This window comes from Otolemur garnettii, unplaced genomic scaffold (genome assembly GCF_000181295.1).
Source record: "Otolemur garnettii isolate 467f Iridium unplaced genomic scaffold, OtoGar3 scaffold00001, whole genome shotgun sequence".
In the NCBI taxonomy this organism is placed as follows: Eukaryota; Metazoa; Chordata; class Mammalia; order Primates; family Galagidae; genus Otolemur; species Otolemur garnettii.
The window spans coordinates 51,230,245-51,242,117 of NW_003852396.1; the positions used below are offsets into that span (position 1 = coordinate 51,230,245).

Consider the following 11,873-nt stretch of genomic DNA (forward strand, 5'->3'; position numbering starts at 1 on the left):
TTTGTGGAAGTTAGCTGTCAGAAAAACTTGTATCTAGGGGAAAATAAGAGCATATTAGCCTCTGGGTGGAAGATTCTTTCTGCACTTATTTCACAGTTATCATCAGAGATTCTGCTCTGAAAGTGGCTTTACCTTCTTCAGCTATTGCTGATTGTGCTGGGTTGTAATGCTCTTGAGCTAACTTCTACAAGGCAGGTTTCACAATTTAGGAGCTTTTCCTAGGCAGAAGCTAGGAAAAACGTGCTTTTGTAAAAATCTGTATTTTTCCATAAACTGCAGAATAATAACCGCGAGGTGTAGCAAGGGTATGAAAAGCATTTTGTGGTACTCAGGTATCCAGCAGTCCCTTTCCAGGGCAGAATAAACTCACCTGATCCAGACATATATACACCCTCAGATCAGTACATGTAGATGACCTTCAACAGTGAAGTCAGCAGCATCATGCACTTCTTATTATATTTCTCTAAAATCTATATAATATTCAGAAAACGTCACATTAAACAAGACCAAAATGTCAATGTTTCCAATCCTTACTAATTGGGTCACTGGGAGTATTACTTGTCCTCTTTAACTCGCATTTATTTGACATCTTTAACTCCCATTTTCTGTATCTAAAAAATGTACTAGGAGAAGGGAAAGGTGAGGATATACCACAAAATGTACAGAAATATTGGAAGGATTCAATGAGATGGCATATGGAGAGTACTTAGATAGCATGCCTTTATCAGAGTAGGTTATTATTGAAGGATACATGGAATTATTTTGATATAATCACAACCACAAATAGTGAACCCCACTAGATTATTCACTCATTTTTTATTAGTCACATAACTTGTGAAAATCCTGGGGGATTGTGCAAGATGAATAAAACATGCTTTCTGCATTTTAAGAGCTTGTATGCCACCAGAAAGCAAGGCATGTAAACTAATAACTATATTATTGTGGTGGTTGCAATAAAGCAATTGCAATAAAACCCAGTGCACGCAGTTGTGTGTGCAAGTCTGCACACACACGTACTCCTTCATCCAGCTCTTCCTGTCCTGTGATAGAAGCTTCCTGAAACTTGGGGGAAGGGCTATGGAACTCGAGGAGCTGCACAGTGATTCACGCAGGCTCTACATACATTACTCAAATTATCATGAGCCAATGGGGTGAATGGAATCACATCACTTTTCAGACAAAAGCTTGAGTCCCTATGGTAATTATGGTTTCTGGCTACGTGGTATTTTTCCCGTTCTCCTGCTGAAAGACTTCCTCCATCTGCAAACAGCAGTGGACTTTGTTAATCAAGGGATGTGTGACTGGATAGGAAGGGAAGGGAGATGGTCCAGCTTGGGACAATTGTACTCACTTCCTAGGATTTTGTGATAGAGCTAGCCATAGGCTCCTTCTTCATTTTGACCACAAATACTATGGATGCAATTCCAGAGCTGAAGATTGCTTTGTTCATGCCACAGGAAGAGTAAAAGAATGCAAGGAAACATCATAAGGAAGAGAAAGAAAATTGTGTTGGAACTAAGCTTTCTGCTCCAATGTTGAGGTCCATTAACCACGCATTCTTCCCGGTTTTGTGAGGCATCTGTTTCGTTTTATTCAAACATTAAATCCTGAAATCCAGTGAAAAGTTGAGCTTTTGTCAATTGCCATCTTAAGAATCCTAATATAAAATATGCAAATGGGTGGTGCCTATGGCTCAAGGAGTAGGGCGCTGGCCCCATATACCGGAGGTGGTGGGTTCCAACCTGGCCTGAGCCAAAAACTGAAAAAAAAAAATGCAACTGTTGTGGACAGACCTTGGATTTAGACCATGTCTGCTAGACTTTAAAGTTTTTGAGTTCTCAATTCATATTATTTTATATGTATATAGGCTCCTGGAATTTTCTGTAGCCACCATGCTTTCTTCTGTCTATATTGTGTTTTAGATAACCTTGAAGTGACTGATGTAATTGTTCCCCTCAAAACACTAATAACAAAGTGGATTTTGGGGGGGGGTCTATGAAGAATTTATCACATTCAGAAAGACAGTAGAGAGAAGGGGCTAAGTGCATGGGCTTAGGTGCTACTATCTCTGAGTTCAAATCCTGGCTCTTCACCTTTTCAATATCTGGATAGACCCACTTGAGTGACTTAGCTTCTCTGGGTCTTATTTTGTTCTTCTGTCAAATGTTGATAGCTGTATCTACCATGGGGTTTGCTGTGGAAATTAAAATAATGCACATAAAGCATTGAGTGCCTAGAATGTGATAAATATGCAAAGAATGTTGGTGGTTATGATTATCTTGGAGTATTGATTTTTAAATATATCTAATGTCTTTTATATAGCCAAAAAGAAAAAAATAGACTCTTATCCTGAAAACTCAAAATGGAAACTAGATAATAGAAAAACATCTTGGAATGTGGGGTGGAGTTCCTCACTCTCATTCAACTGTCCTTTTAGACACCTCCAATAGACAATAATATGATATATTGAACTTCTATTCTGTACCAAGTACTGTGCTCAGGATACCTGCATTTTTTCTGTTATTAGTGCAGCGATCTTGTGAGGGTGGATATTATTGTGTTCCTATACAGATTTCTTTATTTTACAGATATTAAAACTGAGGGTCAGAAACTTGCCACGTCGCATAGTCAGTAACTGGCAAAAATAAGGTTGGAGTCAGAGCGGCCTACTGGCCCTCACCCACTACCATGTTCTTTTGTTTCCCACAAAAACCTATGCCCTGACAGAAAACCGTGCTCTTACATGACTAGCCTTAGAGATTCCCACTATCTGGGTTTAAATCCACCATTTTTCCCTGAAATTAGAAAGTGTTGGTGTACTATTGGATTTCATCCAGAAATCCATTTGTAAAACACTTATTTTTTATGTGAGTTTGAAAATATCTATAGTATTAAATTATGTAAGATGTGAGTCCAAGGATGGTGAGTCCGGTGAGATGGGTAGAAATGTCAGGCTATATAAGCCAAGCAAACATCAGGCATGATTATAACAGAGATTTCATTAACAAGCAAATAATAAAATGCTTCGATTACTTTAAATGAGCAAAATTTTACTGAATGCTTATTTTCTTTGAGTCAATGTTTAGCATAATAAAATCACAGAAAGCTTCTGAAAATTCTTAGTGGGAAGATTTCTGCTTCCCCCCAAAGCCAGACCATTCATGATATTGGATTTGGGGAACGTCATAGAGTAAATATTCTGTTGGTGGTTCTCTTGAAAATCATTTCCCCCCTTACTATAATGAATTCTGCTATGGGAGGAGACTCTGGTATTCTCTTTTCCCCTGACATCTGGAAACTTCTCAGGGGGGAAACATTGGATGAAAAGCCTCTCTCCCACTACTAAAGAGGTGGTGGGAAAGAAACTTCTGGAATTCTAGTGTACATGAAAAATCACAACCTCTATGACCCCTCTCTCATTTCCCTGACCCAGGCCTAAAATTTGGAGCAGATTTTTATAGGAGAGTGGGAATAGTCAACAAAGATGCCAATCTTGATGAGAACAAAGATCTCTGATCCAGAGACACAGATTCATTGAAATGAGACAGCTAGCAGAATAGATACCATGATTATACTCCTTGCCTCCTTCTGAGCAACTTCAGTGGCAACACATTGGGTAAAGTAAATGAAAGCCGAGAATACGGAAATCTGTTGATGCAGGCTACACAAGTCAGCCTCTCAAAGTAAGGAGAAAAAAGAAGATGGGTGGATAGTGGACTGGAAGAAGAAATGAGGGCAAGCTGACGTGGACGGTGGTTCACAGGTGCACACACACACAGTGAAAATATCTCCTTGCTAGTTATTGATGCAAAATTCACTCCTTAGCTACAGTAAAGGAATTTTCCTATTATCAGTGAAGCTGGATTGGGTGGAAGGGTTATTTTAATACAAATTTAGATTTATTGCAATTAGTTATAGCTGTAAATCAGCCAGGTAGAAAACCTGAAAGCTAAGTTAATTTACTTTTAGAACTCTGCGAGTAATTGCATGAAATGAGATCACAGTGTAACAATCTCAGTAGTTTTCCAGGAGGCAATTTCTGTCATGACATGATTAGAGCTGGCAGTCATAGTGGGTAGAGTTCCAAGGCAAATGATCAGAAATACAACCTACCTCTGGTCCTTCAGTCATAGAAACTTTCCAGAGTACCCAGACATTTTGCATAGGTTTCCATAGATTAACTTCTGCGATCTACAGTGGTCCTCACTGTACGGTGAACCACTGAATGCTAATCGTGACGATTAGTCTGAAGAATTTAAATGTGCTTCAAAGAAAATTCAGACACCTAATCCGTCAGTGTAGGAAAGATGTGCTCCTTTCTGAATATCGTACATGGCTGGAGGTTTGCATTAGAACAGGTATTTCAAGGTTTTTGCCAAAGGGGACTAAGTTTCGGAAGCTATACAGTTACAGGTACACTGAGTTCACTGTTTTCAAGATGTTCAGGCTTTTTTTGTATTGTGTGAGATTCACTGAGGGTACAAAGAATTAGGTTACACTGATTGCATTCGTTAGATGAAGTTCCTCTTATAATTGTGTTCTACCCCCAAGAGGTGTGTCATACACCATAACCCTCCCCTGCCCCTCACTCCTTCCCTCCTCACTTCTCATCCCCCAACTCTCCCCCCTTGTATTGATTCATTTACTGCCTTCCTATTAGAATTGAGTACATTGGATTCTTGCTGTTCTTTCTTTTCTTTTTTTAATCAGGAAAAAGATTTTTTCTTTCCCAAAATTTCACCAATATAAAGCAAAGCTCTAGTTGACCGGAGTGTGTTGTGGAGGTGTTAGCAGTGCTGCCCTCACTGTGTGCTCCTTGGACAGTAGCGCAACCCCAAGGAAAGGATGGCTGGATTCTTGCTTTTCCATTCTTGTGATGCTTTATTAAGAAGAATCAGATACGCAGATAATTTGCCAAAAGGATTATGGGAGAAGTGAAATAGCCACCATTGCCCCTGTGTTTGAAGGTGTGACAGACCACCTGGCAGCTTGCTTATTTGAAGTAGCTGTAACGTGGAAGGTGTCAGCATCCCCACAGGCATGCCCTGGCCCACTGTTGGAGGAAGACTGTACCAAAGGAAAAAGCTTTCAGCTCTTCCTCCCAGCTGAGACTCCCTGACCCCAGGTAATGGGGACACCTGTATTACCAGTCCTTGGAAGGCTTAACACTGCTTATTGAAACCAACAGCGATATAACCAGGGAGAGAAAGGGAAAAATCCTTTGACCTCAAAAGGACTGTAATACAAGGAAGGTTCAAACAGGAGTAGCAAAGGATTTTGGAGAGAAATTGCAGTTTGAACTCTGTCCTAGATCCTGTGAGCATATGGCCGATTTTCATACCTTTTAATGTCTCCTTGCTAAATTTATTCAGAGACTTCCCATGTCACTACTTTGGATCTTACATCTCTGTGATCACCTTTCTATAGGACCCTGCTATGAATCTGTCTAATTTATACCGTGGGCCTTGGTGATGCCCTGGGACTTCTGGTTTGTACCCTTGTAACTTGGGAGGATAATTCTGGATGAGATGATCTAATGTCTCCCAGACTTTCCACCTGACTTTTCCCATAATGCTTTCATAGTTTTGTTATATTTAAATTTCATCGATACTATTATTTAATATTCTTCTTTAAATCTACTATTTTTGTTTAGCTTATGCTCAGTAATATTCACAAAATAAGGCTTTGATATGCTAGCTATGCTTCTTCTCTCTCATACATATTAAAATAAATACACCATTATTACAGTAAAAGTATATTTTCATGTGCCATGAGTTATATACATGCTGTACTGTAGAAAACACTAGGCTCGGCGCCTATAGCTCAACGGGCTAGGGCGCCAGCCACGTACACCTAAGGTGGCGGGTTCGAATCCCCAGCCCGGACCCGCCAAACAACAATGACGGCTGCAACCAAAAAATGGCCGGGCATTGTGGCGGGCGCCTGTGGTCCCAGCTACTTGGGAGGCGGAGGCAGGAGACTCGCTTGAGCCCAGGAATGGGAGGTTGCTGTGAGCTGTAATGCCACGGCACTCTGCCCAGGGGGATAGCTTGAGGCTCTGTCTCAAAAAAAAAAAAAAAAAAAAAAAAGAAAACACTAACTACTCTTGGCCACTCAGTAACAGCTTTTAGAAAAGAGCCATTTAAAAAAAAAAAAGGAACCTATTTTTGTACATTCCAGATGATTTAGAGACCTGGAACTTAGTTTTCAAAATCATTTGAAGCACTTTATTTTGATAAGAGGGCCATATGCCCAATGAACAAATCTTTCTAACAATCATTGTGTTTATGATTTGAACACTAGCATTTCTTCCTGAGAATATGGAAAACAAATTCGAATAAAAGAAATTTCTAGAAGCAGTATAAAAGAAAATTGAAATGGCTTTTTGGTTATAAATTGAGATGGGAGGCAATTCCTTGGTAATTTTCTTGGCAGATACGGAAAGCAGACAAAAGAGAAAACAAAGGGCAGAGAACATCAATATGGTGGAATTGCTAATGAACCTTTATGAATAGAATATACATACAATCAGAAATTTTAAGTAAGCAGCATTACTGCAGTATAAACCTTACTATTTCTTTCCCAACTTTTTGGTAAATTCTATTAAATTTCTACTAAATTCTAGTAAAACGCCTGGTGTGAATGGCCTATATATGTAGATATACGTGTGTATGTTTCTGCACATGTGTGTGAATCAAGAGAAAAGTTAGGAATCTACATCTGGATTTCTATCTGGGATATTGTGGCCTAAACCACAGATACCCTTACTTTCAAATTATTTACAATGCTGTTTTCTCTTACCTTTTCATACTGTCCAGGCAGGAAGGCAAAGGTCTGTATACTAAAGGTGACAAAATATAAATTTTAGCAAAAGCTTATGCCCTTTAGGGAATCACTGAGGTGCTACACCTGCCCTGAGACTTTTACTTTCGGACTTTGTATGAATGGAATAAACAAACATCTAATTATATTGAGCCAAATATGGGTTGGTAGTTTGGTCATTTACAGCAAAATAAATCCTTAACTAATATAGAGAGTAAGATCATTCATCAGGTTAACGAATCAGAGCCAGTCTTAGCTTTGAGAATAGGAACCTTCAGAAACTGGTCCTTGTAGGTCGCTGCATCTTATTTATTTCATTTTTAAATCAACAAATTGTATGGTGTACAACATGGTGTTTTGATATGTGTATATGTTGTGTAATGGCTACATCAAGCTAATTATCATGTGAATTATTTTGCCTATTTATATTTTTGTATAAGTTAAAATCTAATCTCTTAGTCATTTTTGGTAAGTATTAAATATATTGTTGTAAACTGTAGTTACCTTGCTATGTGGTAGATTACTTGGAGTTATTTTCCACCTATCTGAACTTTTGTAACCTTTGACTAACTTCTTTCAACCCTACCCTCAGCTTGGCAGCCCTTGGTAACCACCTTTTTATTCCATTTCCATGAGTTCAACTTATTTTATTTTATTTTATTTTATTTTTTTTAGACTGAGCCTCAAGCTATCCCCCTGGGTAGAGTGCCATGGCATCACAGCTCACAGCAACCTCCAACTCCTGGGCTCAAGCAAGTCTCCTGCCTCAGCCTCCCAAGTAGCTGGGACTACAGGCACCCGCCACAACACCCGGCCATTTTTTGGTTGTAGCCATCATTGTTGTTTGGCGGGCCTGGGCTGGGGATTCGAACCTGCCACCTTAAGGTGTATGTGGCTGGTGCCTTAGCTGCTTGAGCCACAGGCGCCAAGGCCATGAGTTCAACTTTTAAAATTCAACATATAAGTGAGAATATGTAATATTTATCTTTCTGTACCTGGCTTATTTCACTTAACATGATGTTTTTCTCCAGGTTCATCCATGTTCACCAATGACAGAATTTCCTTATTTTTAAGACTAAATAGTATTCCATTTTGTATAAATAGCACATTTTCTTTACCCATTCATTGATTCATGGACACTGAAGTTGATATTTTATATCTTAGCTGTTGTAAATAATGCTTCAATTATAGGCATACTGGTGCTATTATTATAGACATGCTGATTTCATATCCTTTAGTATGACTATACACCCAGTAGTGGGATCACTAGATCGTTGCTACACCACTACCGGTAGTTCTATTTTTAATTGTGAGGCACCTCCATAATGTTTTCCATACCGAATGTCATAATTTACATTTCTGCCAACAGTGTACAAGCGTTCCCTTTTCTTCCCATCCCAGTCACCACTTGTTATCTGTTGTCTTTTTGGTAATAGCCATTCCTATGGGTGTGAGGTGATACCTCATTGTTTTAATTTGCATTTCCTTGACGATTAGTGATGTTGAACATTTTTTCATATATCTGTTGGCCATTTGTTCTTGTTTTTTGAAAAATGTTTATTCAGTCTCTGTGCCTAGGGGAAGTCATTGCATTTCTCATGAATAAAGAAATGGGGCTCAAGCATTAAAATCAAAGCATGCCTTATGGTACAGAATTAAAGTAACTGCCTTCTGGGTCCAGACGTTTTTCTATTCTTTTTTCTAAACAAATGTGAAAGATACCTGTTTCACTAGAGTACAATACAAGAATAGAAGTGGAAAGGAGCTACTATCTGTTAGTACTAACACTTCTCCACAACTCTGTAATGGAAAGGTAATTATCTTGTTTTACAGAGATAAATACTGACTTTCAGAAAGGTTGGAAATGTAGTCCAGGATGATAGAACTCATAGGTGGTAGATCTCATTGAATCCATTCTGTTCTACCTTTTCTTCCCAACAAGCCACTAACACTTCTGATCATCAGAATCACCAATGATCAGCACTAAGGCTCATGGTCAGTTTTCAAATCTTTTCTTCCTTTATCAGAAATATTTTCTACAGTTGATCATTTCAGCTGCCTTGACTCTGCATCACACTTGACTGGCTTTTCTCCTGTCTCATTTATTATATTTTTAAGTCTCTTTTTGCTGGTTTCTTATTATATGCAGAGCTTTAGAACAGGGGACTTAACCCAAAGTTTTATCTGTGGACTCTTCTCTCCTCACACTCACTTGCTTGGAGATGTCCTTCCATCTGTAAGCTCATTGATAACACATTTATGTCTCTTTCCTAAACTCTTCCTGACTCTTCCAACTTAAGCTCAGATAGTCCACAGAGTAGCAAGAAATCCATTTGGGTGTCTAAGAAGCATCTTTTTCTCCTCTTCCAATGAATGGTGATTCTGTCTCCTTAGTTACTAAGCCAATAAGAGAAATTCTTAATTTTTCTCTGTTTCTTTTGTTTAATTATAAGACATAATGGTTCTTCTCTGAACATACTTGGATGTACTCAGGACTCAATCACTTCACTTGTATTGCTGCCTCATTACTAGTTTGCTCATACCTCTTGAGAGAGCAGTTGCTGTAGCCTTCCAATTGATCTCACTTCCTTTGCCTTGATTCTCTATAATTCAGTTATCCCATTGCTTACATGGTGATTACTTCAAAACGTATTCCCACCCGCATACCTCTCTGACCTTACTGGTAGCATCCACACCAACCGGGTTATGTTTATCCTTGAATGTACCACGTGCTGTCAGGGAATTTGCATCAGGTATTTTGTCTTTCCAGAATTCTCCCCAGATTAGTACACAAATGATTACTTCCTAGTTTTTAAAAACAGATTCTCATTCATTTCAGCAATGTCTTCCCTTACTCTTAGTAAAACAAATGCATTTTGTCTCATGTCTGACACAAGCACAATCCATTTATTGCCATGTCTTTACCTCATTACTCATCATCATATAATATACTATAAAACTGACCTACATTTTTGTTCATGATATACATCTGTGTGCTGAAATGTAGGCTACACAATGGCAGAGTTTTGGGTGTTGACTCCTGGTTGCATTTCTAACAGTGTCTGACACCTGGCAGGTGCTCGGTTCTATTAGTGAGTTAATGAATAAACTGGTTTGGCATTCAAACATGCCTAACCTCAAAACTAATACTCTGTAAAGCAGAAGAAAGTGTGATCCATTGTCAACCTGTGTTAGAATCATCTGGGGTATGTTTATAATGACAGTTAATGGGCCATAGCCAAGACCTATGTGATCTTGAATTCCTGAAATATGGCTTAGGAATCTGCATATTGAACTGTATTTTTAGTGATTCATATGCCCACTAAACTGACAATATAACATGCTCAGAAATTATAATATGCAGCATTCTGGCTTCCATGATCTTCCCCACATTGGGTCATGCCTGTAAATATGTCATATTACATGGTAAAGGCAATTGAGGGGGCAGCTAGAGACTGCTAATTGACAGATTTTAAAATAAGGAGATTATCCTGGATTATGTGGGTGCTTCTGTTGTAATTCCATGATGCCTAAAGTAGGAGGTGGAGTAGAGAATATCTAGAGATGAGACAGATGAAGAAGGAGTTTTCCAAAGCACAATAAGGATGTTCACTATTGAATGGTTTAAAGATGGAGGGTGGGGTCACATACAGGATATGGGTTGCCTGAAGCAATTGGGAACAGCTATCAGGTTCAAGGAAATGAAACTCAGTCTTAATTGCACAGAATCAAATTCTACCAAAACCCAAATGACTGGGAAATGGAATGATTCTCCAATAGCTATCACAAAGAAATAGAGTTTTATTGATACCTCCGTTTTAACCTAATGAAATCTACCAATGTTTTGATTTATAGACCTGTGGGATAATACATTTAACTTGTTTTAAACTATTATATTTGTGATAATTTGTCATAGCAGCAAATAAAGCTAAAACATATTATTTGAAACATATTTTCATTGTATTTATTGACCTATTAGGTTCTTAATTATGTGTAATTTTTAGAAGGGAGGTAAGATTACTTATTTTCTTACTGTCTTGATCCCTCTTGAAGTCTGTATGGGGTGGTGCCTGTGGCACAAAGGAGTAGGGCTCTGGCCCCATATTCTGAAGGTGGCAGGTTCAAACCCGGCCTCAGCCAAAAAAAAAAAAAAAAAAAAAAAACTGAAAAAAATATGAAGTCTGTATGAATTGAGGGTAAATATTACATTTTGCTACCAGATAATCCAGTTACCCCTAGTAGAAGATTTTGAGGGATCCTGAATCAAAAAGGAAACCTCAATGTTTGGTGCCCATAATAACATGAGCAATGTGAACACCTGGGCTCTTTTCCTTCAGTTGATGCCTGACTTTCAGTTGCTTGGTTTTAAAACAGTTGCTTGGTGAGCGAGTGCCACCCAAAGATTGACATTTTGTTTGTTTTATAGTGGGGATTTTTCTCTGTTTTATTTTTCTTTTGCAAATCTGATGTGGAATCCTCAGAGTGATCAAATGAAATCTAAAATAATCTAATAAGATGCCTGATCCAGTCTTTCCAAGTATTTACTAATTGGCAGGCAGAGTGAGTTCAGCCTAAGAATCAGTATTTTACATTGGGTTTGCTTCATTAACAGTGAAGTAATTGTACGTAGGTGAGTAAGATGTATGGATGTTGACATCTGAGGGAATATTGATCTTGAGGAAACAAATGGAATGGCAAACTTCTTTAATATATATTTTTTTTTTATTAACTAAAACTTTAAAAGCATATGCTCTGGTGTTCAGGTTTACTAAGCTTTCTTTGAGGACATGAGATAAGGAATAGTGACCATACCAGAAAAAGTTGTATATACAAGTTGTATGCCTTGCAAATCTAGGATGTGAAATCACATTGACTACTTTCTGAATGAAGCCCTTTTTGGTTGTATAATGCACTACACATCTGAACACAGCAACCCTGGTTGTACCAGGTATTGCTGAGATACCTTATCTTTATTGGGATAGAAAGAAAAAGAGGTAGCTTATTGCTAATGTTTGAATGTCCCCTCCAAAATGTGTGTTGAAGTTTATTTG

General features: G+C 38.3%; 1 non-coding gene across 1 annotated transcript; it reads right to left on the reverse strand.

Moving 5' to 3' along the window:
- Positions 1-4,724: 4,724 nt before the first annotated feature.
- On the reverse strand, positions 4,725-4,850 carry LOC111724681. Its single transcript, XR_002772942.1, has one exon. It is a non-coding gene; the product is annotated as a U4atac minor spliceosomal RNA (small nuclear RNA).
- Positions 4,851-11,873: the final 7,023 nt, after the last annotated feature.